Source organism: Apium graveolens, chromosome 5 (genome assembly GCF_009905375.1).
Source record: "Apium graveolens cultivar Ventura chromosome 5, ASM990537v1, whole genome shotgun sequence".
In the NCBI taxonomy this organism is placed as follows: domain Eukaryota; kingdom Viridiplantae; phylum Streptophyta; class Magnoliopsida; order Apiales; family Apiaceae; genus Apium; species Apium graveolens.
This window is the reverse complement of record NC_133651.1, coordinates 298528472-298536793: the sequence shown is the minus strand read 5'-3', so window position 1 is coordinate 298536793 and position 8322 is coordinate 298528472.

Below are 8322 nucleotides of genomic sequence, written 5' to 3'. Positions count from 1 at the left end.
ATTATGGAATTATGGGAAATTTTCGGGTAATATCTACCTACACATTTGTTCGTTAAATTGTAAAATGCGGGTGTGATACACAATTCAAAAATATTTTAAAAATTATGAAAATTTTATTTTAAGAATTTTCAAATATTCCGGGAATTTTAAAATTATTTTGGTAATTTTTTGGGTTATTTGCATCCGTAAGTTGGTTCGTTAAAACGTAAAAGCGGGACTGAATAGGGGTGTTTGTGTCAATCTAATTGATATGTGTTTAATTCATAGAATGTGAACTGCTACGTGTCATCTGCAAAATTTCTCAAAAAACAAAAACGAATTAGATAAAAAAACAAACGGACAGAGACCCACCCCCTGCTTCTGGATCACATTTCCACCGCTTCCCCTCTCCTTATGTCTCTCTCTATGATCACATTTCCACCGCTTCCCCTCTCCTTATGTCTCTCTCTATTTGCTACCTTTCTATTTATATTTTTACACTTTTAACTTTCAAAAATTCATATCTTACAAATCGTCCGTCCAAATTTCAATTGTTATATATATAAATGATCAATGATTCAATATTTACGCATAAGTATATATAATTTGCAAGATTTTGAGAAAAAAAATTTAGGGCAAGTTTTTATTTTAATTTATTTTCGGGGCATAGAAAAACAGTTTAACAGTGTTGATTACTTCACATGACATTTCAGCGTGTGTATGTCTATAGCTATTAATTTCAGATTTTGGGTGATCAGAATTTATTTGGGTAAGGATTCTGAGATTCCGCTTTTGTATTTGGGTATCTTATAGCATGTTAGTGTATACATATTTATTTTATGATTTTTAGAAGTCGTTGTGAAAGTCGCTTTTGGTCGTGTTTTTCGATATATTTATAAGTGCAATTATAAATTATAGTGTGTTTTAAATTTATTTATATTATTTATAATTAAACTAAATAATATTCAAAAATTATTTTGAGTTTTAAAAATATATAGAGCATTGAATACTCAATTAATATTAGTGTTAATTGAATTATTCTTATTTTATTTATAGAAAATAGACCGTTTGTCCGTTTAATATGAAATAAACGCATCTAAACTCAGAATAATATTCCGCTTTCGTTAAAAATACTTTCGAGACATAAATCAGTTTGTTTTGAAGGGTCTCTTGTTTTACAAACGTTTCTGAGTCGCGTAAATATTAAAAAGTCGTATTTTGACTCGATTTTAGTTTTAAACATACCGAGTCGAGTGTTGTGATGATTTGAATTACGTGTTATGTGAATTGCGTTGTTGGTGATTGTTTGCGTCAATATGATATTGACTAGTATCCCAATAAATAGAGGAAATGCTTCTCAATTTCCAAAAAAAAATAATTTGAAGATACGGGAATGCATCATGTAATTATCGGGAATACCCATTTACAGAATATTATCTTCGTAATACGGGTTAGTCGTTTATACATATTTAAGTCGTAATTGTATAGATGGAATGTGAAATGTGGTTGCTTGGTAGTTATAATCGTGTAATCCTGCTAGTTGGACTTTAGTTGTGCATGTTGTAAAGATGCATAAACGTTTGGATTAACTAAAGACGTTGTGACCGTCAATACTATAGTATCAAGAAGAGGCCTAGCTAGCCTTTTAACGTGAATTATTAGCCTTCGTGGCTATCAACGTGAATTATTAGCTTTTATGGCTATCAACGTGAATTTCTAGTCTTTGTGGCTATCAATATAAATTTCTAGCATTTTTGGCCATCAACGTGAATTATGAGTCTTTGAGGCAAATAACGTGAAACAATGTGAATCCCGAGATGATACTAAAATATTGATCGGTCACAACAAATAAAGTGAAGAGAATATTAGAGCAGAGGTACTCATGTACATGGCATAAGTACTTATTGTTCTTTTATTTGTGTTAAATCCGTTAGAGTAAAACTTATAATGATGTATGCTCATGGAGTCGCGGGTCGTATCAAATACAATATATTGCACAAATAGTGCACATATATCGTACAAACAATGCACATACAGCTATGAGTACGAAGGCTTAGTATATCTTTATCCTGGGCTCTTAAGTGGAAATGACATGCTGAGCATAAAGATGAAGAGATGTACGAATCATGTTGGTCACAGTACAATGTTCAATCCACTCGGCCTGCACTAAATGCTAAATGAAGATCCTGAACATACACTAATCTTCCTCAAAAACTAACATCCTTTCGGGATCTATCTCGAGTAACTCAACTTCGTGCTCATGAAAAAGAATATCTCGACAAGCGCTTACTTCTTTATAGATGACTCTATGTGTCGTTTATAGCACAAGTTTCTTTGTTTCAGTTTGAGCATGTATTCAGTTACATTATAGGCAAGTGTAAAAAATGAATAAACACAAGCCAAAAATATAAATATCTACCGGTTCTTCGTTATATTTGCTGACTATATAATTTTAACTAGTTACAAAAAAACTACATGTAGTCATAAGCAGTCCTAATATGTGCCCTATCATCTTAGTATAGAAAATTTCTTAGGCCTTTCTTGATATGTTAATAAAATCATCCCGCTCTATCGTGCATGTATTTTAATACAATTTTGACTATGTTTAGTAATACAAATAATGCACATATTGCACATGTATCGTACATATAATTTAATACATCTATGAGAACGTGGGCTTAGTATATCTCTGTATTGGGATCTCCAATAAAAATGACATGCTGAGCATAAAAAAGAGAGATGTAAAAATGATATTAGCCAAAATACAATGCTCAATCTACTCGGCCCGGATTAAATACTAAATAAAAATCCTAAACATACACTAATATAACTTTCTCCTAGTGGACCATCTTAAATGTATTTAGGTAAATCATCAGCTTATCAGATCAGTAATAATTTTACTACATTTGTAGTACAAATTTAAATATGATAGAAACCACATAAATTAATGTTAATATTTTTATTTTATTCTTAACATAATATCAGTAAATATGTAACCCTAATATATTTTTAATATTTAAAATTACCTAATCAGTATATAATTCACGTGATTATAGAGATTTTTAGAATACCGACTATAATGCACATCACACTGATAATATATGTACATGCATATTTTATTGACGCATCTACATAATAATCATCTTGGGACATATCGCATGTAGAAAATTTATGCTAATTTTTTTTTTAAAAAAAATTAACGTTCGTGACATGGGATGAGTGACATAATCCCTGCAAAACGATTTAAGGTACATATCCAGATCCATATTCAACATGTAAAAACCTACTACAATTATTCAGCTACAATTTGGGTAGATGCATGTCACTTTTGAAATTCTCGATTTCACAGGAGCATCAGTAAAATTACAGTGACGACTCATGTTTATATTGTTGGAAATAATAATTCAAAATTATTTGAATTATTTTTTGGATTAATTTTGATGAGATTTTTAGAAATAGTGTTTGAATAATTATTAGATAATGTATTATTTGAAATTCTAGATTAGATGTTAGTGGGAGAGGGTTAGCTATTCACTACAAGAAATATGTCCATTTGCGATGACCAGCTTGCGACGGAACAATTTTGCGCGCCAATTTATGACGGAAAGGTAGAAATCATTGTAAGTACTTGCGACGGAAAAAAATTAGCGTCGTAAGTATAGTATTTTATTAATAAACAGGTTATGAATAATTTAAAGAAAAAGGAAAAAAGGAGCGTGAAGGGGAACGATGTCGTTTTAAATTTCCGACAGAAATGGTTTCCGTCGCAAGATATATATTTTACTATTTACTTATAATTTAAATTAAATGAACAGAAAGGTTATTTATATGTGCAACAGGGAACGACGGCGTTTTATCCTAATTTACGACGGACTAATCGTCGCAAATCTCTTACGACGGAATTGCGTCGTAAGTTTTCCTACTAAGTTACGACGGAATAGTCGTCGTAAAACATCTTACGACGGAAATGCGTCATAAGTTCCCCCACCTACCATACTTAATGCCACCTTCCGATATTTATAGGAGCGGTTAAAATAATATTTATTAAGCAAACTTCCGACGGAACCAGTCGTCGTAAGTAAGCCTGTGTAAAATAATATTTATTAAGCAAACTTCCGACGGAATCAGTCGCCGTCGTAAGTAATCCTGTGTAAAATGCTACTGCCTCTTTTTTTCTTCCTTATTCTTTCCCATCTTCCTTTTATGCAAAAACACATCATATGTAAAATGACATAACAACTAACTCCGGCAACAGTCATCAATGTAAGAACTCCATTCTACTCTCATATATTTAATTTGTATGCATGCATCTATGTAATTTATATTTAAATTTATTACATGCTTAATTTATTATGTGTGCATACTTATGTAGCTTATTTGCAATTTATTTTTATATTTGTAGATGTCTTATGATACTAGTTGGATCTCCAAGAGAACTATTCCCGGTGGTTATGGTTTTACGGAAGAATATATCAAAGGGGTTGATTTTTTTTTGAAATTTGCCAGAGAAAATAGTAAGGAACCAAATGATCCGGAACTTTTAATTAGATGTCCATGTAATACATGTAAAAATCAACTCATCCAACTCATTTCCGATGTCGAGTTCCACTTATATGCAACCGGTTTTCTTGAAACTTACACCATATGGAAATATCATGAAAAAGAGATTGGTTCAAGAAATGAAGAAATGGATGATAATGAAGATGTATTTGATGAATTTGAAATGGTGAGAGATGCCTTTAGAGGGGGAGATTTTGGAGAGGAAAATAGCAACCATGAGGACCCGAATGAGCAAGCATCTAAATTTTTGAACAATGTGAATGATGTCGGGGAGCCAATATATCCGGGCAACTTGAAGTACACGCAATTGAAGTTTATCACAAAATTACTCTATTGGAAGAATAAAAATAAATGTAGTGATAAGGTTTTTGATGAGTTGTTCTTTTTACTAGGAGACGTGTTTCCGGAGGGGCATAAGGTCCCTTCTAATTATTATGTTGTCAAGAAGATGGTCAAGAAGTTGAGCTTGGGATACGAAAAAATACATGCATGCGAGAATGATTGCATGTTGTTCTATGGTGAAGATAAAGATTTGAAAAATTGTAAGTACTGTGAGTTGAGCTATTACAAAGATGTAACTAACGGCGGGAGCGATACAATTCCGAGAAAGGTCTTAAGATATTTCAAAATCACTCCTCGTCTACAACGTTTGTACATGTATACTCGCACATCCCAGTATATGAAGTATCACAACAACAGAATTATGACCGAAGGAGTCCTTAGTCACCCTGCAGATGGAGAAGAATGGAAGGAATTTGACAAGAACTATCCGGATTTTGCAGCGGAGATTCGTAATGTTATACTTGGTCTTGCAACTGATGGATTCCCCCCGTACAGCAACACTACTTCTACAGTATACTCAGTTTGGCCTGTTGTATTACTAGTATACAACCTTCTGCATACCATGTCTATGAAAGATCCATACATGTTCATGACACTACTAGTACCTGGGCCGAATGATCCTGTGAGGAATCTGAATGTCTATCTCATGCCTTTGATTGATGAGTTGATTAACTTGTGGCAAGTTGGTGTGCATACATTCGATGCCTATACGAAGGCTAATTTCATGATGCGGGCATCCTTGTTATGGACAATTAGTGACTTTCCAGGATTGGGTATGGTTAGTGGGTGGTCAACACATGGTAAGATGGCTTGTCATGTTTGTATAGGTGAAGTCAAAGCTAATCAACTACCACATATCAAAAAATCCAGTTTTTATGGGTTACATACAGGGTTCTTGGAAAAACGCCGAAGAAGACGACGTAAAGGTCTCATTGTTCATAATATGTGTGCCGATATCACTTTTCCACCACCTGGGAAACCACATAGCAAAGAAAGGGCAATTGGGTTTGGGGATTCACACAACTGGACGCATGTCACTAGCTTTTTCGACTTGCCATATTGGGATTCATTGTGTTTGTGTCACTGCATTGATGTCATGCACACAAAGAAAAATGTGTTTGATAATATATTTCATACAATTATCAAGGGTTTGAAGATAAAGGATACCACAAACTCCAGAGATGATTTGAAAGCAATGGGCATTATGCAAGAGTTGTGGATGAATGGTAAATACAAGCCTAAAGCAAGATACGAACTCTCCAGAGATCAGTTGAAATTGTTATGTAAATGGGTGCATCGATTGAAACTTCCAGATGGTTGTTCATCAAATTTGAAGAGGTGTTGTAAGATAGCTCAGTTAAAATTTCAAGGTATGAAGTCACATGATTGTCACGTATTTATGCAGAAGTTGTTGCCTTCTGCATTTCGTGAACTTCTTCCGGATGATATACATAAAGTACTTTGTGACCTTTCAAATTTTTTCAAAGATTTGTGCTCAACTACATTGTTGGCATCAGATTTGAGAAAAATGGAAAAAAACATAGCTGGGATCATTTGTACTTTAGAGACTAAATTCTTTCCAGCACTGTTTGACCCAATGGAGCATCTTCCCGTTCATTTGCCCGAAGAGTGCATGCTTGCAGGTCCTGTCCCGTCACGGTGGATGTATAATATTGAAAGACTACAACGTAGAATGAAACAAAAAGTAGGGAACAAAGCACGAGTTGAAGGTTCCATTGCTGAAAAGTATGTACATGAAGAGTTGACACATTTTTGTTCCATGTACTTCGAGTCTGGAGTTGAGACAGCGCACAACTTGCTAGGTCGTAATGTGGTAGATGATCACTCACGGGATCCGGATAAACTTGAGGCGTTCACATATCCGGTAGAGCTTTTGGGAGCATATATTGGTTATCATTTAGATGTGGATTCCTTACACGTTGCCGCACATTACATTCTTACTAACATGCAAGAAGTGGTACCCTATATCACGTAAGCGTTTGAATATTTTCATTTATAATTAATAATTTCAAATATTCATCACTAACATGTAATGATAAATTTTTTAGTGTGTTCGAAGAAGAGGTTCAGAATCATAGTACATATACATTGAGTGATACTGAGATGAATACAATGTTAAAGGCTCATTTGGCAACATGGTTGAAAAATAAGGTATTTTATTTAAGGCACAAAACTTGTATGATTTTTAAAAATTTGTTCATGTATGTGTGTCTAAAAAACTATCCCATTTCATGTACAACACAGCTATGAACGATTTCAATATTTGTTGCAAGGCCCAACTTCATATGTGATTTCTTATAAAAGATGCAAGGTCAACGGATACTCATTCAACCTAGGAAGATCAAGCTCTGGGGTACTTGTGAAGGGAAATTGTTATGGTGATACAGGAAGCAATTACTACAGGACTTTACAAGATATCCTCAAACTAACATACGGTGGCGGAAATCAAGTGATTTTATTTAAAGGTCATTGATATGATCATGTTAGGGGCGTAAAGAAAGATAAAAATGGAGTGCTCTTAATTGATCTTAATTCAAAGCTAAATGGGGATGATGTTTACATTCTAGCAAGTCAAGCCACTCAAGTGTATTATGCTCCTAGTGTGAAGAATCCCGAGAGTAATATTCACACCATCATCACATGTAGACCTCAATTGCTAAGTAGGAGAACAATGGATGTTGACGTGGAACCCCTTCAAGAAGAAGACTCAGATACCATTGCACTAGATTTTTCCTCGAGGTCATTATTTGTTGACTTTTCACAATATGAAATGGAAGAAGACCAAGAACAAGAACAAGAGCAACCAAATGAAGTACAAAGTGAAGAAGATGAAGAAAATGTAAGGGCAAGTGAAGAAGAAGAGGAAGAAGATGGTTATGATAGCATTGAAATAGAAAGTGAAGATGAGTAAGAAATGTACTCTAGCATTTTAGACTAATTTATATTTTAATGAAGTTAAATGAATTTTTGTCCATTTGAAAATCTTAAAAACGTATAATGTAATGATTTGGAGCAAAAAAATTCAATCTTTTAAACAATGTAGGCTACTTTTTAATTTTTGATGAATAAAAATGGATTTTCGGCTCACTAACGAATTTAAAACTAACTTTTTTAAAAATTCCAAGTTTCTAAGCAATTTGAAGGTTGGGAAATCTTGAAAATATATAATATGATGTGTTGGGGAAAGAAAATTGGATGTTTTCAACATTCTAGGCTAATTTTTAATTTTTGATGAATAAAAAATAAATTTTCGGCTCACTAACTATATTTAAAACTAACTTTTTTGATAATTTCAAGTTTCTAAGCAATTTGAAGGTTTGGAAATCTTGAAAATATATAATATGATGGGTTGGGGCAAGAAAATTGGATGTTTTTAACATTCGAGGCTAATTTCTATTTTTTAATGAATTAAAATTGGTT